This window comes from Pinus tabuliformis, chromosome X, assembly GCF_031772625.1.
Source record: "Pinus tabuliformis cultivar Carrire ecotype Pingquan chromosome X, CPIR1, whole genome shotgun sequence".
Lineage (NCBI taxonomy): Eukaryota > Viridiplantae > Streptophyta > Pinopsida > Pinales > Pinaceae > Pinus > Pinus tabuliformis.
In genome coordinates this window covers 372,353,848-372,379,696 of record NC_142308.1, presented here as the reverse complement: position 1 = coordinate 372,379,696, position 25,849 = coordinate 372,353,848, and the positions used below count along the sequence as shown (strand labels likewise).

Sequence of the window (25,849 nt, the reverse complement as noted above, 5' to 3'; positions counted from 1 at the left end):
TGAACTCCAACCATAAATCGAAGTTTAGTGAACTTCGCCTCTGTGAGAGCCTTTGTAAAGATGTCTGCAACTTGATCATCTGTTGAACAATATTGCACTTCAAGAACATGGTCGTGAATGAGATTTCTGATGAAGTGCATGTGCAGTTCAATGTGTTTGCTGCGCTGATGTTGGATTGGATCTTTGCATAGCTGAATGGCACTTTGATTATCACACCAAAGTGTTGTCGGATACTGCTGCTGAAAGCCAAACTCTGACAGGATCTGACGAAGCCACAAGGCTTCCTTACTAGCTTCTACGGCACCACGATACTCTGCTTCTGCTGAAGAAAGAGAAATGGCACCTTGTTTCTTGCAAGCCCATGTAATAGGTCATGAACCAAGAGTGAACACATAACCTGCAGTAGACTTCCGATCATCAGGGTCACCAGCCCAATCGGAATCAGTGAAACCAACCAATAGAGGAGCTGCTTCGGCACTGTAATGAATCCCAAACTGAATTGTACCTCGAACATAACGAAGTATTCTTTTAGCTGCTTTCCAATGACTTTCATGTGGGTTTTGCATAAACCGAGCAACAAGGCCAACGGCAAAGGAAAGGTCAGGATGAGTGTGGGTTAGATACAAAAGTTTTCCTACAAGTTGACGGTATAAGGTAGCATCAACTTCAGGAGAAGTACAAGTGACTGAAAGTTTGACTCCAGACTGAAAGGGAGAAGGGGCTGGCTTACAGTCTTCCATGTGAAAATGGCGTAGAATATCACAGGCATACTTGGACTAAGAAAGGGAAATACCTTCCTTGGATTGCAAGACTTGAAGACCGAGAAAATAATGTAAGTGTCCTAAGTCTGTCATTTCAAACTTCCTTTTAAGGCTAGACTTCACATGGTTTATAAGGTTGGGATCACTACCAATCAGGATAAGATCATCAACATAAAGAACAAGAATGATAAGAGACTTGCCCACTTTCTTGGTGTAGACAGTATTGTCAGAATGACACCTAGAGAAGCCAGATTCTAAAAGAAAGTTATCCATTTTGGCATACCAAGCTCGAGGAGCTTGCTTGAGACCATAAAGGGATTTCTTAAGCCGACATACAAGACTGGAGTCTGTTTGTATAAAGCCAATAGGTTGTTCCATATAGATTTCTTCATGCAAGTCCCCATGCAAGAAGGCGGATTTAACATCCATCTGATGGACTTCCCATTTGAAAGAAGCAGCAAGGGAAAGAACAAGGCGGATAGAGTTCATTTTGGCAACAGGGGAGAAGGTTTTAGTATAGTCAATGCCTTCAACTTGTGAAAAACCCTTAGCAACAAGACGAGCTTTATGTTTATCAACTTTCCCATCTGGTCCATACTTGGTTCTGTAAACCCATTTGCATCTAACAAGTTTTCGTCCCTTTGGTAGAGGAACAAGATCCCATGTATCATTTGCCAATAATGAATGATATTCTTCATTCATAGCTGCTTCCCAATCTGGATGGCCTGAAGCTTCTGCAAAGGTGTCAGGATCATAATTCACTGAAACTTGAGCCAGTAAAGAAGAGGCTCTATCGAACTGAGAACGTGTACGTCGCTGATCCGTAGGATCACCGGCAAGATCACCTGCTGCATCCCGAGTAGCACGGACCCATTTTGGAAGCTGAGGAGCTGAAGGAGGATCCTGAGAAGGTGAGGGAGGAGTTTCATCCTCGCTTTCATCATCTGAAGAAGAAATATTTTCAAAAGTAGAAGAGATAGGGAGAGGTGGCACATCCGCCGAACTAGGCTCGCAGGCCAATATATTTTCAACAAACTTTACATCTCTTCTAATGATAACATTTTTGGACTTAAGTGGAATAAGTCTATATCCTTTGACATCTTCAGAATATCCAACAAAAATACATTTTTCACTCTTAGGTTCTAAAGCTTTATGTTTCTCATCTGGAATATGGGCCCATGCTTCACTTCCAAAAACACGAAAGTGACTTACATCTGGTTTGATTGAGCTCCATGCTTCTTCTGGAGTGATATTCTTTAAAACCTTAGTAGGAGTGCGATTTATTATGTAATTTGCACAGTTAATTGCTTCTGCCCAATAATTAAGACTAAGTCCTTTAGATTGAAGCATACAATTAGCCATTTCCTTTAAGGTGCAATTCTTCCTTTCAGCTACACCATTTTGTTGTGGAGTATATGGAAAAGTATGTTGCATTTGAATTCCACTCTCAGTGCAAAAGTTGATGAATGTGTTTTTAACATATTCTCCACCATTATCAAATCTTAGCTTAAGAATTTGATGTCCAGATTGTTTTTCAACAAAGGCCAAGAACATGTTAAATACTTCACTCTTGAGTTTTAATAAGTATACCCAAGTGCGTCTGGAGAAATCATCAATGAAAGTTAAGAAATACTTGTAGCCAGAGAATGAAGCAACTGGAAGTGGACCACATAAATCACTATGCACGAGCTGTAAAGGGGCTGAGGCGTGCCAAGAGGCACGTTTTTCAAAACTGTCCCGATGATGTTTTCCGAGTACACATCCGAAACAAACACCATCTCTGCAAGATACCATTGGAAGACCTGTCACCATATTTTCTTTACATAGATTCTGAAGAGAGCGATAGTTTAAGTGACCAAATCGCGCATGCCAAAGTTTGCTCACTTCATCATTATGAGCAACAAATACTGAGGGAAGATTTGATGACCCAAAGTTGTGAAACTTATACAACCTTGTAGAATCATCAGCAATGCCAGTAGCTAAAATCTGTCTAAGATCTCTTAGGTCCTTAATTACAACATCGTGAGGTGAAAATTCAACGATTTTACCTTCACCTAAATGAGTTATCTGATATACAGATAGAAGGTTGCCGGATAAGGTTGGAACACATAATACATCATTAAACTGACCATTGTCTATATGAACAATTCCAATCCCTACAACACTAAGAGATCTATCATCACCAACATATATATTTTTGGTGTTACAATCATTTAAAGAAGAAAACATGGCTTTGTTTTTGGCCATGTGATAAGAAGCTCCAGAATCAATGAGCCACTCATGAGAATGAGAAGAAGAAGATACATTTAGTGCATAGCCAGACCGAGATGCTTGACAACCACATGCAGAAAGTGTCATTCTTGAAGATGAAGTTGAAGTTGAAGAGTGCTCCAAATGGATGTTATGTTTCTTCATTGTTGCTTCCAAGGCTTCCATCTTCTTAAAGCATTTGGATTCTAAGTGGCCATCTCGATTACAAAAGTTGCAATGTCTATCAGTCTTCTTCCCTTTGTTTTCATTTGTCTTATCATTTTGTTGAAATGATTTTTCATTTTGAGGCTGAAATTGCTTAGGACCCTTGTTTGGTTTAGGACCATTCTTTTTAGGATACAACTTCTTAGGATTCTTTGGATTTGGTTGTTGCTGGGCGGCTAACGCTTTCTTAGAAGAGTTTCCAAGATGAAGAAGACCAAGGTGTAAGAGTTTTTCTTGTTCTCTTATTAAAGAATCACAAAAGGAATCAAAGGAAAGGGACTTGTAGGTTTGTCCTTGAAAAATGAAGGCTTCTCTTGTAGAATGGAAAGTGGAAACAAACACAGAATAGGCTGGTCCCAACTTAGTAAGAATGGAGTAGATAAGGCTACTATCTTCTTTCTTAACCTTAACACCTTCCAAGAGAAGTCTAAGGGTCTTGAACTTGGACAACAAATCTTCAATGCAAGAAAAATTATTGGGGTCCAATGTAAGCAATTCATTTTCAAGTTGATGAGCTTTAAGTTCATTTTTAATTCCAAAGACTTTAGTAATCTATTTCATTGCTTCAACAGGAGTATCAAGTTCTGCAATATGGAATCTAAGATCTGGAGAAATAGACATCCCTATCAACCCACGTGCTTGGTCTTGCCTATTTTCCCATTTAGCTACCTTGTCTTCATCTTTCGGTTTGGTCTCTTGGCCTGTGGCTATTCTGTAAAGACCTTTACTTCTAAGTAAATCCACAATGTAGGACCACCATTGGAAGTAGTTGGTGCTGTCAAGAATAACTTGGCATGGACTTTCCATTTTTTTTAAAACTGAAGCTATAGATGTTGAAACTAAGTGTTTCAATGGAAAGATCTCGAAAAATTAGGCTATTTCAAAAAAAACGGTTCTGAAAACGGCTTCCGGATGAAGAAGTTATGGCTTTTTGAAGAAAATTTGATGAAGTCGCCGACGAAGTGCGGGAATGTGCGGAAATGAAAAATCCGCCCCCACAAAATGGAGACTTGAACCCAAGACCTCTACTCTCATAAATTAGCTTTGCACCAAGTGAGCTATACAAAAAGTTTGAGAGAGAGAGGGGGGGGGTGATGCTTTAGGTTGCGTGCTTGCTTTGAGAAAGCTATTTTTCCCTACAAAACAAAAAACACAAAACCCAACACGGACATACAAAAAAAACGAACCTTGCGGCTCGAAGTTAGCTTTAGCCGGAAACTAGATATTTTCAAAAACGAACCTTGCGGCTCAAAGTTAGCTTTAGCCGGAAACTAAATATTTTCCTCAATGTTTCTGATTTTCCGAGATCACACTAAGGCGCAGCGGAAAAGAGCATACGCATGAGAAAAATCCTTCCTTTCTGTTTCTGATTTGCCGAGATCGCACAAAGTCGTGGGGCAAAGAGCATACGCAGAAATGAAAGGTTCAGATCTGGTAAAAAAAAGGCTAAATAAACCGAAACCGAAATAAACACTGTAAACTGCAAATAAACATTGTATACCTCCAGATCTTAAAAATGACGCAGCTAGGGCTACCAGAAACCTTTTCGCGTGAAACGAAAGGGGTTCTTCACTGGAATAGATGCTCCCAACACAACAGAGCAGTCCTCTCAGCTCGAAAGCAGTCAGAAACAGTAGATCTAGGAAACGGTTGTCCGATGCAGTTCTACCGGCTTCAGATTTGGATCACCAACGGACGCGGCCCTCAAATAGCTCTGATACCATGTAGGAATTTACAGGGTAAGTTCCTCAGACAGAACACCAAAGGACACCGCTCACAAACAGATCACAGATCAATACACCAGTATTTTGACGTGGTTAAAACCCTCAAAGAGGGAAACAGCCCACAGCCTGAGCCAACGCGGCCACTTCAGGCAATTTATTAATAAAAGAATGAAAATTTACATATGCTTCTCTCATAGACGGATTACCCTACAAATGACCTTCCATGCTCTTTAAATAGAGATCATGGACCAATCGGGTGTTAAGCCACGGATCAAGTGTCGATAATACCGAGAAGAGAATGAACCGTCGGATCACTACATATCATGACCGTCGGATTGTAAGTTACAAAATGTACATAGTAAAGAAACACACTTTACCTAACTCTATACTAGACCAAGTTGTACTTAACTATTTCCTATGTGTCGGAATATCCTAACATTCTTGTAGTCATGTTTATGACTAATTGACTAGGACTTTGGCTAACAACTTGTAGGAGACATTAAGCAAGTTAATTATACTGCAGTCCCCTACTATCTCTTCTTTTCTCCTTCGAGATAAGTTTAACAGAGCCTGCATTACCTTGTCTTCTTATATCTTCTATTTCTAGAGCTTCTTTGCATATCCTTAGAAGATCATAACCAACCATCAAAGCATCCAAAGCTAGATAGATTCGCCCTTGGCCAAGTCCTGCACCTTGAAGAAGTCGTGCTTATGTAAGGGATGAAACAAGAAAGGCAACATAGAAAATTTTGTTGGAACAACACATCAGATAACCTCCTTGGCTTCAATTATAGCAACATCATTTCCATTTAAGTTGAATATTTTATAGAAGTGCATATACAAAATTTCCTTTATTGTCCACTTGTCTGCTATTGCACTCCATCCTGACTTAAGGAACTTGATCCTTTTAAATGCTTGTTTTCAGACTATTGAAGCACATTTAAAATTTTGGTAGCATCATTGCCCTCTTCGTCCCCACTAAGATGTATAGTCTAGATTTGCAAGTCAACTCTAATTTTCTATATTGAAAAGATCCTCTTTTAGATCCCCTTTGTCTTGATTTAGTTACATTCTAAGATCTAAGATAGCAATCTTCCACTTGCTGATTTCAAGCAATCATTCAGCACAAAGCCTTAAGAAACATTGTTGTGCTTTAGAAAGCAAAATCCCACCAAAGTATTGAACCTACATTATGCACCAGACAAGGAACAAGATTTGAAACTTTCGAAATATCCTATACATGTGTCATATTATAAGATTCCATAAGTGAAACATTCAATTTGTTTGGAAGAGAAACAGATGGGCCAAGCTTATGCTCAAGAAACATAATGGTATAGACAGGCATATGATTAGAACATATAATTTAGTCCTCTAATATAAAAGAGCATCTTAACTTATTATAGAAGGTAACTATTTGCAATTTTGCATAGAATCTGTCAAGTCTCGCTTGAATACTATCTAGTCCCCTTTTGTATGTTGGACCATAATGTATACCAATCCCCTACTTCGAAAGCTTTTTGCTTTAGATTGATCTCTAAGATCACAAAAACAAATTTGTGGTTTGCCTAATTTTGCTTTTCTACAAGCCCAAGTATACTAGTTCTCCCCCCAACTTTATTGACCTCCAACTCAAACATATTAAAGTTTCCTCCAATTCCCAGATGGGGGTGAGAATCGAGAAAAACGTGGCCGTCGAGCCCCATGAGGCGTGACAAATGGGCAGGTGGGGTGGGTCGTACCTCCAGGCCCCCTCATACCATGTGAAGGAGGGAATGGAGTACAAGAACATTAGCTCTCAGGCGTGCGAGTATTTACGACGCCTTGGGAAAGGGAAGTGACAACGAGTTGATAAGCAGGATGAGGAAGGTGTCGGGACTTCGGTTCAGTGCTTAGGTTTGGTGGTGGAACTATACTTGGCCTCCTGCTTGACGGCGAAAGAAGCGCAAGAGGCGCGACAAAATTGGTGGTTTCTTGATTTTCTTCAGGGAATTGTGGTTTTTCTAGGGCCTTGTAGGTCCAGACTGGGTTGGCAAGCATGGTGTGAAGGCAAATGCTATTTTTTGTTTATTTGGGGTAAGGAGCATCTCTGTAAAAGCTGGCAGTTGCATGGTGAGGGCAGCGTTTGGGAGGCATCTTGTTTCTAGAGAATGGTCGTCCTCCTGGTGGTCGGATTTGTACAATGGAGTGATTGGTGTGGAGGGGAATGTGATGGCAAAGCTAACGGTGTTGCCTTAAGTCTGGTTTGGTGGGTGGGAGGGCTGCAATTCACTGCAATAGACGAGGCAGCATATCCGGCGGAATTGAGTGTGATTGGACGACGACAGATGCGTCCTAATCCTCGACGGGGGCGGTCTAACCTCTCAGTGCAGTCAGGGACAGAGAGGGAGGAGGCCCTTGCTTTGGCAACCATGGTGGATGCAAGTGGGAGTAAACCAGTCAACAAAGCTCGGGGTGAAGGTTCTGGAGTGCGCAGAAGGCAGGGTGGTAGACTTCGGGGTTGTCGATGAGGTGGCGGGAGTAGGGGGCAGTTGAATCAGCATGGCGACGGCGGCAGCACAAAGACACCCCGCACCGGTAGCAATTTGCGGACTCTTGGCTCTCGAAAAGGCAGTGGGCGTAGGAGGGCTCAAGCAGCTACAAACGATGGCTGCAATGATGCCCTGGACCCACAAGGATTGCAACACTACTGCTTGGAAAACTGCTGAGACCTAATCCAATCCTTGCTAGACCGGGTAGATGCGGCAGAAAGAATCAGTCAGGGAAAGCACGATGAGTTGATGGCTATACTGGAACGCATGCATTATTTCTAGTGCAAGGACAAGGAGCGAGTGGTGGTAGTATGGCGGGGACAAAACCATCTAGAGGAGAAAGTGGAACAGCTGCAAACTTGGATGGCGCACTTTGAAGGGCACGTTCAGTGCTCTTTCCATCCTCCACCTCCTCCAGAAATTGCTCCAGACAACCCAGCTTCAGTCACCTCAGAAAAACTAGTATGTCTTCTGGTTTTCTTTATGTTTTGTTTGTCTATTGGAGCCTATGGCCCTCTCTTTTGTGGACATTGGAATTAGCATCCTTTTTGTATTTTTGTCACCTTCTATGGATCATGGTCAACAAACCCGGTCGAGGTGAGACCATATGCTTTTTGAAGTCTCGAATGTATATCTTTTTTACTGAATGAATAGAATGTTGACCTACAACAACAACAAAAAAGTTTCCTCCAATGATCCAACAAAAAGTTAAATAGAAACATCCATTCCACAGTTGTATTCTTCCAATAGAAGCAAATAAAATCCACAAACCATTCCTGTAATCAACATTATCATCCAACTATATCTAGCATGTAGGCCTTTGTCATTGTTCATAAAAACTACCCAAGGGGGCACTCTGCACGACCCCCTCCTCGACCCTCCTCATTCATGTTAATAGATATTTTGTATTTCCACCAATTACCCATCAATGAGATAACCCTCAATCTAGTTATTTTGACTCCACCAATTGCCCATCAATGAGATAACCTTGAATCTAATAATTTTGACTTCCAACCAAAAATTTCATATGGTTTGAAATCACAAAGGGATTGTAGATTTGAGAACACCTACCATTGCTTGAGACACCTCTAACATTCCATGACATAAAAGTGAAATTCATGAGTATGTGTGATCAAGCTTATAACACCACATGCCCCATTTTGGTACAATGCCATGCGTTGTAAATTTGTGTAATTATCAAGATGAGTGTGTTATGTGATAGCATCCTAATTTTGTAAAACAAGGCTTAGAATCGAAGGCCCCATTTAGAAAGGATGAACTGGTATGTATTAACAAATTCTCACTTTCCTAGATTTATGGGTATAGACTCATACTTGTAATGTGAGATAAAATTAGAAGAAAAAAAAAAGCAATATCCTTTTGACAAATAGAAGAGGTAATATCACATAACAAGTGGCATATTTCCCCAGATGGGGTAACTAGGGACACGCAGATGAGTGTGATGCGTGGATGCCACACCCTACCAAAATGACAATAGGCGGGTGATCCACAACAAGGTTATTGGCACAATCAATGTTGCACCCCGGTTTGAACACCCTTCAACTCCCATCGTCGGTGCAGCTAAGAGCAATGATGGTTAAAATGAATTGGTTTCATTTTTGAATTTATGGTTTAGCGTGCGAAGGAACTCAAACTGTCACCTCGCACTCTATGGTGACAATGGCAATCCCTAGCCACTTGTTGGAAGGATTTGTGATTATCATGGAGCAGGTTATACCAATCAGAAAGGAAAAAAAGAGAGGTCGGCTTCGTCTTGGCAAGGATTCTCATCGTGAGTTAGTAGGGAAAGAAGGGTCTTTGTGCAGCTGCATGGTCTACTCTTCTTTTGTTGGACATTAGCTTGGATGTGCACTTGTGGGATAAGTCCCCCCCCCCCTCTCTACTTCTCTATTTGTCTCCTGGTCTCTCTATCCCCCCTAGATCCTTGTTCCCCCCCATTGCTCCAGTGCATCTCCCTAGCTCCATGTTTCTTACAACTCAAATTCAACACCCATTGTGAAGCAATTGCTTATCTCTTCTTGTCACACTCCACTCCCATGTTGCTTCATTGTTATCCCATTTCATAGGTCAAGTCCCATTCCATTCTAATTAGCTTTATTCCCATAGTCAGAGGAGGACTCAATCTATGCATTAACGTGTTGAAATGTGTACCTAGGTTCGGTCTTCATAATGTCTATTGTAATCATGATTTTATATATTTGATATTAAAGAAAAAGAAATTTATTATTGTCATTCTTGATGCATGAGTTTCATGCTCAAGATAAATTTATTTATAGGTCAAGCACCCATTGAGTGCTAGGTTTGTCATAGAATTATGAAGTCAAAAGAGACATTGTCATACATGTAAGACCATTTTGGGCATGTTGTATCTTGTAAAGAAATTTTTTGTGAAGTTAAAAGTGTCATAAAGACCCTCCAAGACCTTGTCAAACAAGTCGGCCTACAAGAAGGATCAAGTCGGCCTCAAGGACAACAATTCGACCTCCTAAGAAGCCTATATATAAGGGAACCTTGACTTCATTTGGAAGCACAGTTTGATCAAGCAAGAAGCAGTTCGATCTCCTCAAAAAAGAAGCTAGAAAGGGACGACAATCAAGGAAAAGAAGAAGAAGAGCAAGATCGAAGTTTTGGACCTCTTTCTCTCTCTTGTTAAGGTTTCTAAAGTAGATGCTAAACCAAAATTCCAAAAGTTTCTGGGGAAGTCAAAGTTGACGAAGAAATTGTTGGGGAAGTCAAAGTTATTGCTAGGTCACAAGTGCTTGAAGGTCGAAGTTGTTGGATGTTGTTGGGTCGAAGTTGTTGGATGTTGTTGATCCAAAGTTGCTGGAAGTTGTTGGTCCGAAGTTGTTGGAAGATACTAGGTCAAAGTAGCTGGAAAAGTTCATCGAGAACAAAAAGTTTGACTTGGTCTTGGAGGGACCTTTGAAAGGGGTCTTAGGTCTTAGAATTTGTCATTTGAACATTCTATAAGAAGATAAGAATTCTTGTGGGTTTTCCTCTCAAGAGGAGAGGTTTTGGCCCTGGCTTACAGCCTACATTTTGTGTACTCTTGTCTATTTGATCTTCATAGTTTGGTAGCTGTTTAATGATAAGAGCATTATAATAATCAAGTGAAAGAAGAAGTTAATCAAGTTAAGTAAAAATACATCACAAGCAGTTATCAAAGTAAGAGAAATCACCTAATCTAGCTACCCCTAGATTTCTCAATATGGAATCAGAGCTAAGGTGACTACAACTAGAAGAAGAGGCAACCTAAAGACCACATCATTGAAGAAACATACATAAGGGTCGAGCAAACTAAGGAGTATCAAGGAGGACCATCCATCACATCACAAGGATCAAATCATCACAACTCTTGGAAGAAGAAAAAGACCTCAAAAACCCTACCTCCATTGAAAGAACGACTCTACATTTGAAGCACCTTGGGAAGCCTCCACATTCTACATTATCACCCAAGGAAGGAAAAAGAAGCACTGTCATCATCATCAAAGAAATCAAGGTGATCTCCCTCTCTTTGAAAAAAGGATCACATCTCAATCATCCTTGTAGAAGACCATCCAGTCATCATCATCAAGAAGGCATCTTCAACAAGCGCTACATAGTAGCTAGTCCAGCCGCTTCGTTTAAGTATAGCTAAATTACAATAAAAATACTAAATTCAAATTAGTGTTAAGGTTTAGAATTCTATCAATTTGAGATTTACTAATTGGTAAAGTCCTAATCTGTGCAATTAGAGAGCAAGGCCCTAATTTCAATGCCTATGCAAACATAGCTTTAAAAACTATAATATGTTATACTTCCATTTACATTTGAACTACATTAGTCGTCCAAATCAAGGTTGTTTGTCCAAATCAAGAATTATACATTTTATTTCTTAAAATTTGAACTAAAATATTCAACAAAAAAAATATTTTAATATAATTATTAGTTTATAAAAATACATATATTGTATTTTTAAAATTTAAATTTATATTTGAAAAAAAAAACTATTGGTTTATTATTTAGTTTATAAAAATGTGTATGTTTTATTTTATTTTTGAATTTAGATTTTAACCCAAAAAAATGATATATATATATATATATATATATATATATATATTTTTTTTTTTTTATTTATTAAAATTCGAATTAAAATATTCAATTATTTTTTTTAATATAATTATTAGTTTATAAAAAGTATTGACATGACAAGAATGAGTACATTAGCTTTAAAAACTATAATATGTTATACTTGCATTTACATTTGAACTACATTAGTCGTCCAAATAAAGGTTGTCTGTCCAAATCAAGAATTATATATTTTATTTCTTAAAATTTGAACTAAAATATTCAATAAAAAAATATTTTAATATAATTATTAGTTTATAAAAATACATATATTGTATTTTTAAAATTTGAATTTATATTTGAAAAAAATAATAATAGTACTGATTTATTATTTAGTTTATAAAAATGTGTATGTTTTATTTTATTTTTGAATTTAGATTTTAACCCAAAAAAATGATATATATATATATATATATATATATTAAAATTTGAATTAAAATATTCAATTATTTTTTTAATATAATTAATAGTTTATAAAAAGTATTGATATGACAAGAATGAGTACATTGTATTAATAAAAGGTAATAATTGCAAAATCACGGTTTACGATGTATTTGAAATAAGATGTTCAAATTCTCAGCCAATAGTAGCAAAGATAAATACTAATAAAAAAATTGTAGAAAATAAAAAAATAAATTATATAGTTAAACTTTGTTAAATCAAAACAAATTTCATATGTTTGACCTAACTAATTGGAGTCAGTGCAATACCTATTGCATTATACTGTCGGGCAGCAAGATAATAATCGACATCATCAAGAAGGCATCAAGCTGAAGATATCATCATCAAGGAGAATCTTCAATTAACAAGTAAGTATCTTTATATTTATGTTTGAATCTACTATAAACATGACTTCATTTTCAAAGAAAAGCAACAAACTGGTTGGGTCATCAAATTTCCTTGCATGGAAAAAGAGGATAGATTTGATCCTGATAGAGAATGAAGTTATTGAATATGTTAAGGGTTCAATTTCCAAACCATCTCAAGAGCAAGCTCAAGCATTATTGAAGTATATGAAAGGGGAAATAAGGGCTCAAAGAATCCTCATAGAATCAATCAAGGATTCCCTCATCCCTTATGTAGCAAAGTTGGAGAAATCAAAAGATATCTATGAAAAGTTGGTAGAATTGTTTTCCATAAGCACTGCAGGAGAAGTTATATCATTGAGAACTGAATTATACAAGATGAAGGTATCAAAGGAAGAAGGAGTAGCCTCATACCTTATGAGGGTATCTCAAATAAGAGATCAACTACAAGAGCTAGGGGAAATAATGTCCAATAAAGAAATGACCACCGTTGTACTCAATGCACTACCTGATGAATGGGGCAACTTTGTATCAAGTATCTATGGAAAGAAGGAAGTCGCTCCATTCAGTGAACTTTGGTCATTATGTAAGATTGAAGAAACTAGGTTGAAGGCAAAGAGCGATGTTGGATCAAATGAACAAGTTCAAGCATATGCTGCCATGGCCAGGAGAAAAGGAAAGTTTGGAAAGTCTGATCCTCGGCAAAGAAAAAGAAAAGAAAAAAAAACTTGACATGTCAAAGATCCAATGCTATGAGTGTAATGAATATGGGCACTTTAAGAGGAATTGTTCTAAACTCAAGAAGGACAACAAGAAGAGAAAGGAAAGAAATGAAGCCCATGTTACCAAAGAAGTGGAAGAATCAGAAAAGAAGAAATCAAAGGAGGAAGTGAAAGATCTCTACTATGACTAAGATAATCTCCTTCACTTAGTTCTTTTCAGTTATAGAAGAGAATAGAAAGCATCACAAGTATGATAGGATGCATTATAGCAAGATAGAGATGACATCATCATAAAAGCATGGAAGGATAGTTGAAGTAGAAAGTCTACATGGTTGTAGCAATCATCCTGATAGAAAGGAAATAGCACGTGGCATCTCCATTGGAAGCATATAATGACAATCGAAGTAGCAATCTATATGGTTGGAGAAAGTCATCTAGCAAGATAGAAGATAAAGAGATCGCCATACACCATCATCATTAGAAAGGAGCATTTGCGAAATGAGGATCATTAAGATCCTCCATTGGAATCTTCGTTAGAAGATTCACCTCTACTTAAGAAGAATGAAGTGTCTCGCAGATGGTCTACATTCCACATTATGTGGGATCTACAAGTTAAAAGGATGACGGTATGATGACAAAGATGTGCAACATGACAAGTTGGTTGAAGTACTTTCATCTTCAAGCAAGGAAAGGCAGTTGCTCGAAGGAAGTCTAGATGGCCACATGAAGGAAGAGGTACGTAATATGTATATATTTGATAGATAGATAAAATCATGTCAACGTATGTTTGCAGATAGAATGGGTAGAATGATCTATCTCTTGAGCATGATAAAAGAAGAAACTCCTCCCTTAGAAAGATACATGAAGGCATGTAGACAATATACCTTGAACTCTTCTACATATTGACGTGATATGACCTCATGGAGAATATGAGGTGGTTGGCATTCATAGTTCCTATGATGAAGGAACTATGTATAGAGGATCTTGTGTAAGCAATATGTGAAGAGAAGGTTGAAGAAGAGTTCGTGAAAGATGGATCTATAGTCACCTAAGATAAGTGATCAACATCCGATAACTAGAAGAATTAGATATGACATCTCCATGGAAGAAGAAGGTATGAAGAACCTGATATGCTGCAAAAGAATAATCTTGGTAATGAATGTCTTGGAGATGGATTCATACATGTGCAAGATGTTGATGTTGCAAGAAGTTGATGTCGTGACGAAAGGCCATCATAATAAGGTAACTTTGATTTGATGTTCATTTTGAATTTTGAAAACATTTGATTGGGTTAAAACGGGGCTACCGAAAGAGGGTTGTAGAAGTCACCTACAACTAGTTCTCATGAGATTGGATGGCAGATCCTAAAAGAAGCATGACTTGGAAAGAGGTAGCTATATGAAGGATAGCTAGATGTGGACTAAAAGATCACTTCCCAACGAAGAAAAGGATGGCATGACTATTGGTTCAACACTATGTTTCGTTGAAGGGAAGAGATGGAGAAGATGGTCAATGCCCTACATAGAAGTTTTAGAAGAAGGCTCTGTAATGAAGAAGTTCAAGTTTATGACATGATGCCAAAAGGAGGAGCCCTACAAGCAGCTGATAGTACGATGATCTCCACCAAAGAAGCAAATAATTGTTGTTGATAACAAGTCCCCAGTTAAGAGGGAGCTTGGGCGAGTCCCTAGGTAAGAGGGAACTTGGGTATATTCCTTTTATAGGAATGTGTAGATCTTCCCTAGTTGAGAGGGAAAGATAGACACATCATTCTTGTCCTCATATTATGAAGAAAGAATGGAGGATCTAGTAAGCATCTGAGATTGATTCTGATACTCTTTGACGATGTGGTAGGGCATCCACCAATAGGTAAGAGTAGTCGAAGAGGAAATTCCTTAAGGATGTGTTATTCCAAGACAGGAATGGTCCTAAAACGACATACCTTGTGAGCATCTGGATGGGGTATGTGCCTTCAGAGACAATTATGAAAGGTGTCTATTAGTCATTGTCTCACCAGCATTGTGTTATGATCTTGTGGAGAGACAGAGTTGTTAGTCAAGGCCTTGCCATGTGACAATGTTGGTTGATATGTTTGAGATGCACTGATATAAGCTGAGAAGATAGCTTACCAATCTGACTTTTCTTATGAGAATTCTTCAGTATGAGAATGTCCAAGTACCATGTATGGATTATGAATACCTCCCTAGTTAAGAGGGAGTGTTGAAATGTATAACTAGGTTTGATCTTCATAATGTCTATTGTCTTCATGCTTTTATATATTTGATATTAAAGAGGAAAGAAATTTATTATTGTCATTCTTGATGCATGGGTTTCATGCTCAAGATAAATTTATTTAAATGTCAAGCACCCATTGAGTGATTCTAGGTTTGTCATAGAATTATGAAATCAAAAGAGTCATTGTCATACATGTAAGACCCCTTTGGGCATGTTACATCTTGTAAATAAAATTTCTGTAAAGTCAAAAGTGTCATAAAGACCCTTCAAGACCTTGTCAAACAAGTCGGCCTGCAAGAAGGATCAAGTCGGCCTCAAGGAGAGTAATTTGACCTCCTAAGAAGCCTATATATAAAGGAACCTTGACTTCATTTGGAAGCACAATTTGATTAAGCAAGAAGCAGTTTGATCTCCTCAAGAAAGTTGGAAAAAGATGAAAATCAGGGAAAAGAAGAAGAAAACCTAGGTCGAAGTTTTGGACCTCTTTCTCTCTCTTGTTAGGGTTTCCAAAGTAGTTGCTAGACAGAAATTGCAAAAGTTTATGGGGAAATCAAAGAAGTTGTTTGGGAATTCAAAGTTGCTAGGAAGTCAAAGTTGTTGCTAGGTCACAAGTGCTAGAAGGTCGAAGTTGCCGAAAGTTGTTGGGTCAAAGTTGCTGGAAGTTGTTGGAAGTTGGTGGGTCGAAGTTGCTGGAAGTTGTTGGGTCGAAATCGCCAGAAGTTGTTGGATGGAAGTTGTTGGAAGTTGTTGGGTCGAAGTTGTTGGAAGTTGTTGGATTGAAGTTGCTAGAAGTTGTTGGGTCAAAATTGTTGGAAGCTGCTAGGTCAAAGTAACTAGAAAAGTTCATCAAGAACAAAAAGTTTGACTTGGTCTTGGAGGGATCTTTGACAAGGGTCTTAAGTCTTGGAATTCTTCATTTGAACATTCTATAAGAAGAGAAGAATTCTTGTGGGTTTTCCTCTCAAGCAGAGAGGTTTTGGCCCTAGCTTGCAGCCTACACTTTGTGTACTCTTGTCTATTTGATCTTCATAGTTTGGTAGTTGTTTGATGATAAGAACATTATAATAATCAAGTTAAAAAAGAAGCTAATCAAGTTAAGTAAAAATACATCACAAGCAGTTATCAAAGTAAGAGAAATCACCTAATCTAGTTGCCCCTAGATTTCTCAACATAACGTTAGTGTCTCGGGGACACACCAAGTGTAGATACACCATGACAAGGCAGTGCGCCAGATGCAAAAAAGGGGCAGCATACTTCCAGGGACAAGGTGGTTCTCGAGCTCACCTTCAAGCTAAAAGCTCAGCCAATCATTTTCGGGAGCATGCCTCGAAGGGGCTACAGCAGGAAATTGAGGATGTTGAGATATCTATATCTAGTGACAAAGAATGCCTCTAATACTAATGTCCTACAAGAAACAACAAAAACTAGACACCATATTTTAGGCACACTAGGGGACAAAATAATCAATACATGAACACAACAGACTTCTACTGGCACATGAAGACATTGTTGGTCAGAGTGTTGTTGGAGAGGAATAAGGCCAAGGAGGAAATACTCCTCCAATTGGATGCAATTCAAGACCAAATGAAGACTATGGACAACACTGTGCAAAGAATCGAAGAGCATTTAGGCATCCCACTAGATGCAGGTCACTCCCCTCCTCATGTTATGATCCAAATGAGGTGGTTCCCTCAGATTCCTCCTAGATCCAATATTTCTAGGTTTGTCAATGTTTTTAATTTCTATTTATATGTATCTAATAGCATTATTGTTAGGCATGATTGGTGGGTCAATCTACCCATAGGAACTGATACTATCTCTACGATTTGTATAATTTTGATAAACTTGCTAGCTGTGAGGAAAACTTCAAGGCACTGCCACTAGTCTAGTTTCCCGTGTGGCAGACTAAGGCAACCCAACTCCTCTCAATGTTTGTGTTTGAGTTCGTATGAGGTTCGGCATTAAGTTCGACTATACATACATATACATATATATATGTGTGTGTGTGTGTGTGTGTGTGTGTGTGAGACATAAAATAATAAAAAAATCAAAATCAATCAATAAAACTATGAGTAGCAGTGAGCACCCACGAGCCACAAATCACGACCACTATTAACTTCACACTCTGAGCGGCGGGGACAAGCAGCGTCTAGAAATTTAATTCAGGAAATTGCAGAGAACACAACACGCAGCGGCAACACTAAGCACAATAGAGCGAGTACACTCGGACTGAAATTGGCTTGTGAAAATCAATCGACAACCATGGTAAACAAAGCCAAACCAGTGTCCATCGCGGGAAACTAATTGGTGGGAAGCGGAACAAGAGAAGACCATGTGTTACCCATGGTTTTTCTCATAAACCTTAAAACAATTGACAAAAACCCCCCAAAATCTAACCTCGAACCCCAAAAAAAATTATAAATTATAAAATTGGGCTTCAGGTTCGTCTTTAGGTTCACCTTCAGGTTCGAATTCGTTGAGGTTAGAATTTTGGGTTCGACTATCAGGTTCAAATTTGTTGAGGTTCGAATTTCAGGTTCGACTATCAAGTTCACCGAACCTAAACGAATTTGAAATTATTTTTTTGGTTTCGCCGAATTTCAAGGTTCAAATTCGGCGAACCCTGTGACATAGCTTAAAAGAGAATTCAATTCAACTCAAATTAATTTATTAATTGTCCATGAGAACAATGTAATCAGAATTGGACCAATCATTGAACTAGTTGACCCAAAACTGGGAACGAAACCAAATCTGACAAACAAAAATGGTTGACCAAAAAATACATAAATATACAATTTTTCATTAAAAAACATAGATATTCATGTGCATCAATATGAATCCAAACCATTATAAACAAATATGTAAAGTTCCTCATGCATATAGCAAGTTAGGGTGCACATAACCAAAATGGCACCAAGTTCAATCCATCTCTAAACAAAAAATACATCAATAAAGAAGCCCTAGATGGCCTCTAGAGACACAAAAAATAATGCTACAACAAATACGTACATATCATCAAAATCACTACATATAAAGGGATCCTCATTGATATTAAGCATTAAAATAAGATAGAAAAAGCTTAACATGTCAAATCGAAATTTTCTTTTAGTGATGGGTGCATTTTCACTAAGCTCATGACGGAGGTGTTCAACAATCAAACCCACCTACATCAAGATACATAGAGGGCCTAGTGCTCTTGATTAAATGTTAATTCCAAACCCTCATACATTACAAAATCCAATGGAAAGGTTGCAATCCCCACAATCCTGAGATTGTGAAAATTGTTAAATCTATTGAATTTTAAGTGGATCTAAAATTCTACTTTCTCGATATGAAATCCAACAAGATTGGAACCACTGTCAAACATCATGAAACAATTAAAGCGAAAGTTGAAAATTTAAGTAAAAGTGACATTCTCCTTTATCTTCCATTACCATTAATTACATAGCATTAGTAGGGCCCAAGGATTGAATATGAGGTTGCCCCACTCATAAATTATCGTTAAAAAGAAATTGTGTTTCAAGGATCCTTAGTTGCATTGTACAAAACTAGACAGTTTCGTGAAAAAAGGTTGGTTCAATACCAAACCATCCTTTTCCAATTATAGGCCACCAATCAAACCACTTAGGGCCTGAAAACACGCAAATTGGCCAATTCAACCAGTTCGAATCCGCTTCTAACAACACTACATGAGACCACACAATATACAAGGGGAAAAAGACTTACATAAATTGAGTTGTCCTATATCTATTTTTGTAACAAAAGAAGTGATAATAGTAATACATCAATTAAAATGAAGGTGAAAACAAAAAATAAAACAATAGAGGTATGCAACCTAAATATATGTGGCATCCCACATCTAGTGTATCACTAGAACCTATACAATTGTCTCTTAGTTGTTTGTTTTTGTCAGACCAGGAGTAACTCCAGATTAGGCAAAAATCTGATTCGTATATTTCATTAGGTAGCTATTGTTTATATACATGAATGTGACTGATCAGTTCATCTTCTAGATGACTGTTCACATTCCGGGTTCACCCAACCGCTGAGGATTGTGTCAACATTCCCCCCCTTAATCTGAAGGGATGTTGGTGAGTCCAAGCATCGTTCTGAATCTTTCAAGCTTTTCTCTTCCAAGCGCTTTGGTGAAGATGTCTGCAATTTGCTCATTTGTGGAACAATGACAGAGATGGATTGTTTTGGACTCAACATGATGTCAAATTAGATGATATTTAGTATTGATGTGCTTAGTACGATCATGGAACTTTGGGTTCTTGGCCAACTTTATTGCAGAGGTGTTATCAATCATGAGTGGAGTTGATTGTACTTGTTTTACCTACAAATCTTCAAGAATTTTCCTGAGCCACACAATTTCTTTCGTTGCTTCAGCTGCTGCTACGTATTCTGCTTCTGTTGTGGAACCTGCTGGAACTGATTGTTTGCGTGATCTCCAGGAGACAGCTCCTGATCCAAGACTCATAGCATATCCTGAAGTAGATACCCCAGTTTCTTTGTCTCCATCGAAGTCTGAATCAGAGTATCCAATCAAGCTGAAGTCGTCCACCTGTGTATACTTGATTCCAAGGTCTTGAGTTCCCTTCAAGTACCTTAGAACTCTTTTTGCAGCAGACCAATGTCCCTCACAAGGTTTTTGCATAAACCTGGAGAGGATTCCAACAGCAAATGAAATGTCTGGTCTGGTAGTAGTGAGGTAGATGAGACTTCCTACAAGCTGTCTATACTTTGTTGCATCCTCAAATTCCTTTCCTTCAATAGATGTGAGATTTAAGTTTTGTTCCATTGGAGTAGAAAGAGGATTGCACTCTGTCATGCCGAATCTGTTTAACAAATCTCCAATGTATTTCTTTTGAGAAAGAAATATGGATTTTGGATGTTGGGTTACTTCAATGCCAAGATAGTAATGAACATAGCCCAAATCAGTCATTTCAAAACTTTTTCCTAATTCTTTCTTTATGGATGCAATATAGCTTTCATTGTTCCCTGTCATTAAAAGATCATCTGCATATACCACAAGATATACAACTGTTTTGCCAACTTTCTTGATAAATAAAGTTGCATCATCAAGATCAAAATGATTGAAGTTGAGTTTCAGAAGATGCTCAGTTAGTTTTTCATACCAGGCTCGTGGTGCTTGTTTGAGGCCATACAAGGACTTCACAAGTTTGCATACTTTATGTTCATGTCCTTTCACAGCAAATCCTTCAGGCTGGGACATAAAAACATTCTCTTTTAGATCTCCATTCAAGAATGCAGTTTTTACATCCATTTGATGGACTTTCCAACCGTTCTGAGCAGCTAGTGCAAAGAGTGTCCGGATGGTGGCCCATTTTGCTGTGGGGGCGAAAGTTTCCTCATAATCGACCCCTTCCTTCTGTGCAAAACCTTTTGCCACAAGCCTAGCTTTGTGCTTGTCAAGTGAGCCATCAGCTTTGTACTTGTTCTTGTAGACCCACTTGCAGCCAATTGGTTTGGTTCCAAATGGAGGGTCAACCAGCTTCCAAGTGCCATTCTTTATGAGGGCATCATACTCCTTTTTCATTGCTTCTTTCCATTCATCATGAGAAGCAGCTTCTTTGAAGGAAGTTGGTTCAAAATCTGTAGACAAGTTCAATTCACAATCATAAGTAACATCCATATCAATAGGTGAATTAGAGTCATCTACATCACCTCCATTTTGTCAGTTTGAATTTCTGGTTCCTGTTTTTCCAATTTCATCAGGATGAACACTTTCAAGTGTCTTTGTCAGCCACTTTGGGGGACCTTTCTGAGATGGTCCAGGCTGCTCTATTGATTGAGTTGGGACTGAATCAAGATTGAGTCTCCCAATTCTATCAATTACATCACTTAAGGCATCATCCGTTGTTGGAGTTTCATGCAGGGGAGATTGTTCTTCAGAAGAAGATTCCACATGTTGTTCTAGTATAGGAATCCCCCCTTCAAGATGTGGAATCTGATTATCAAATTCTTGAAATGATTTCGTTTTTGCGAATCTATCCAAGCGATCAAGTTGTCGCTCAACAACATTGTCAGATTTGGATGATTCAAGAAAAATGACATCTCTAGATACAACAAACTTTTTATTTACTTCATCATAGAGGCGGTATGCTTTAGATGTGTTTGAATACCCCAGGAAGATACACTTACGACTTCTAGCACCAAGTTTGTTTCTATGTACCTTTGGTATCAAAGCATAACAGGTGGAACCAAAGATCCTGAGATGTTTTACCGAAGGAACATGTCCATACCACAATTCATAAGGAGCCTTGTTTCTTATAGCATTAGATGGACATCTATTCTTTATATATGCAGCACATAGAACAGCATCAGCCCAAAACATTATCTTTACATTTTTGAAGAAAAGCATGGATCGTACCATATTCAAGATTGTTCTGTTCATTCTTTCAGCTACACCATTCTGTTGAGGATTATAAGGCACAGTTGTTTGATGTTTAATCCCATGTTGGCGAAGATAGTGTTCAAATTCATTTGATGTATATTCTTTTCCATTATCAGTGCGAATAGACCCAATATGAGATTGTGCATCATTTTCAATCCATTTATGAAAATTCTTGAATGTTTGAAAAGCATCAGATTTGTTCTTCAATAAATAAACCCAACACATTCTGGTGTAATCATCAATAAATGTCATGATATATTTATTTCCATTTGCAGAAGGAACAGGCATTGGACCACATAAATCTGAATGAATGAGTTCAAGCTTCCTATGTGCTCTTGAATGTGAATCATGAAAAGACTGTTTGCTATGCTTTCCTAGAATGCAAGCATCACATTGCTTATGTTTCCTAGGAATTGTAGGCAAACCAGCAACACCATTTTTCTTCAATAAGCGGAGACTGTCATAGTTTAAATGTCCAAATCTAGCATGCCATAATAAACTTGATGGAAGTGTACCTTCTTCATGATGAGAAATATATGAGAAATGTTGTGCATGAGCAGAGGTTCCTTGCAGTTTGAGAAGCTTTTCTTCTTCTATACCCCTCATGACAAGTGAGTGGTCAGATGCTTTTCTTACCTCAAGCTTGCCATCAAACATATGAATGGAGTGACCTTGTTGGCGGATGTGGACCAGGGACAGCAAGTTTCTCTTGAGCTGTGGGAGATATAGAACATGGTCCAGAAGAAAGTCTGGAAGACCAGGCAGTTTAAGCCTGATTGTGCCAAGCCCTGATGGCTTGATTTTTGACTGATCTGCAAAGTATACTGCTCCATCAACATTGTCAGTGAAATCTTCAAAAAAATCTTTCCTATGAGTCATATGACAGGTTGCTCCTGAATCAAGCAACCAATCATTTTTCGAAGAAGCAAGTGAAGCATTAAACAAATCTTCATTTACTCCAATGTTACATTGTGCCTCAATATAGTGAGCGGATTCAGGTGCTTTACCTTTGTCTGTATCATCAGTTTTACCTTTCTGCTGGTTTCTTTTCTGCTCAATTTTGTCCCATGGTAGCTTGCATGTAGAAGCATCATGTGATCCATTTCGTTTGCAGCGAATGCAATGCAGATCTGCTTTTTCTCCTTGAGAATGTCTGCCCCCCCTGCCTCTGAAGTATCTTCCTCTTCCTCTTCGTCCACCTCTTCCTCTTGTAGAATCTTGAGCAGGGTGCTTTTCTTTATGAGCAAGACAAACAGTCTCTTCAAAAGATTCAGGGACTGTCTTCTTTCCAAAGGCTTTCTCTCTTTCAGCAAACTTTTTCACAAGAGAGTCAGGTTATATCTTTAAGATTTCCATTTGCTTGTAAAGACTCAAGATAATTGGAGTAAGTAGGATAGAGTGCCTTAAGAAAAGCAATAAGAGGGATATCCAGCTCAACTTTAGTGGATTTGATATCATGCATTATGGATTTAACTTCAGATGCAAGAGCAAGAGGATCATTATTTTTGAGTTCAAGAGTGAAGAGTTTAATCATGAGCTGAACAACTTCAAGTGCAGAATGTGAGTCATAGAGTTCTTTGAGCTTTTGTAAAGCTTCAAAGGCAGTTGAATATGATGAAATATGGCGACTTACTTCTTCATTTACAGATGCTGTGATTAATGCATATGCTTTGCTGTTCTTGTTATCCCAAATGACGAGCTCTTTGTCTGATGTAGGTTGTACTGGGTCATTGTCTCCTTCTCCGACACACACTCCCTTCCACAACTCATTGTAGATGAGGGTGTGTTTTACCATCCAGGACCATTCAGGATAGTTCTCCTTGCCAGTGAGAACTATCCCTACCATAGAGATGATTGAATGCATTCTGTAAAAAATTACTTCTGCTGCTAATAAAAAAAACTTCTGCTGATAAAAACTTCTACTGATAAAAAAGTGAAATTGCACTCAAAAAAGTATTCTCAAAGGCTAAAACTTTATGCACCATATTTTCTTCAAATCCCTCTAATGTTAGATAAAAGCATCCAGAATAATACCAATTGTTCATCCACACATAACTTCAATACTTTCAAGATTATCTGAATACTTATTACAATGATGCAAACTCGGTTTCACCTTATACTTATTACAATGACACAACAAAATCGATGTCGCACTTATCGACTGCAGCTCTTAGTTATAGGACTGAATCTTTCCACACACTGTCGGAAACGATGACCGCCAAGTCCAAACTGATGTAAAAGGACAAGATTACAACTTACTCCACGGTTTATGCACAATATAACTCAGTCCACGGTTTAGGGTGGTCTGGAAGTGGGTTGCGACTACAATGGCGAAGCCGAACCGGAAAAATGGACACCCCCCTCCTTTGATTGGGAAAGCGGGCAGATATACGGTTTTTATTAAGCTCCCTCTCGTTACTCCTATACCCGCAACTGCCAGTCCTAAGCCCAAGAATGTTGTGGACGTAGAGGCCCAAGCCTCTCCTGCCCCGACTAGCTCACTGGAGACATTGGTCGGCTCTGTTTTGGGTTCGATTTCGAATGTCGTTGCTAAAATCCAGCGTGTACATTCAAGGGTGGACGAGTATCAGGCAGATTGGTTTGGGCTAAATTAATCCAAGTACCAATGGGCTTTGAATGATTATTTGGAAATGAAAAAATATGGAAAGACTGTCGTTTCCACAATTTACATACCATCGCCTGGACAAGAACGGAATATACACGGGCCAGTTCACAACCTTTGCTTTCTCCGGCTTTGTACGAGCACTGGGGGAATCCTCATTCAGAGTGGCGAGAAAAAAAAAATGTTTGTCACAACAGTGCAAGGAAACCGAAGCTCACGGCCCTCTTACCGTTACAGGACATGGTATGCGTTGGTGCCTGCCAGAGGCAGTGGCAGCGCTATGTCAGGACAGAGGCAGCGCTCAGGAGAATGCAATGCAATGGAGGCAGAGCATTTCAGGACAGAGGCAGTGGCAGAACGACAAAGGACAACAGCAGAAATGAAGGGAGTTACGACTATTTTAAGAAGATTCCACATGCCTATTTCATTAGGTAGCTATTGTTTATATACATGAATGTGACTGATCAGTTCATCTTCTAGATGACTGTTCACATTCCGGGTTCACCCAACCGCTGAGGATTAGGTGTCAACAGTTTTTAAGTTACATCACCTTGAATGCTCTTTTTTCACTTGGCCTTCACAAAATATCACTTTCCATTTGTTACTTTCCCATAAAGCCCCTTTTATAAGAGGAAGTACTCCTTCGGAAGAAGTGCCACGTCACTATAATCATTAATTAAACACTCCATCAATCTTTCACCAAATTTCTTTCTTCCATATTGTAGAAAATCCACGAAAATTTTGCAATTGCTATGATGAACAATTTGAACACTAGATTCTTTTCATTAAGACATAGAATTTCTCAACCATAGATAAGAAGCAGAAATAAAAATGCAGAGATCAAAACATATTCACACAAATTGACAATTTTCTCAGGGAACTCAACAGGGAAAAACTTGTCTCCTTGATGTGGTCTTTTATTGACCTTGAGCAATTGAATCAAATACAAAACAATATGTCTCTTGAGAAGAAAGTTGTTCTCATGTTGATCTAGCCTAGACTTGCCCTACCAACCCTTGATCCCAGCTCCTAAATACTAGCCCACTTGTGATCTCCTATTGCTTAGGACACAAGCTCTCTACGCTCTCCACAACTAAGGCCCTCTCACAACCTATGAGCTTTGCCTTGTCACACAAACTTTTATGCAATAAATTTGATTACAAATGTGCCTTTGTTCCTCCTTTTAAAACAATTTGAATGGCTAAATATAGCAAATTATATTTTAGGAAATTGATTTTGTGATTGATTGAGTTAACTGAGTTGAACTAACTCATGCAACTCGTCTCATCTCAATTCTAGAACTTGAGATTCAATCATTTGTCCTTTTCCCAAATTAATTCACACTAGAAGGCAAGAAACTTGGCCTTCCACTTCAGCACATTAGTTAATTGCTTCATAAGTTGTCCTAACTCTTAGGAACGAATCCTAA

At 38.4% G+C, this 25,849-nt stretch overlaps 1 protein-coding gene and 1 pseudogene across 3 annotated transcripts in view; one reads left to right on the top strand and one right to left on the bottom strand.

The window, feature by feature from the left end:
- LOC149140053 (protein NLP9-like) overlaps nt 1-25,849 on the bottom strand; it is a 127,777-nt gene that overhangs the window by 80,598 nt on the left and 21,330 nt on the right. The gene's annotated exons all lie outside the window — the stretch shown is intronic.
- Nucleotides 24,107-24,874, top strand: LOC149140054 (uncharacterized; annotated as a pseudogene).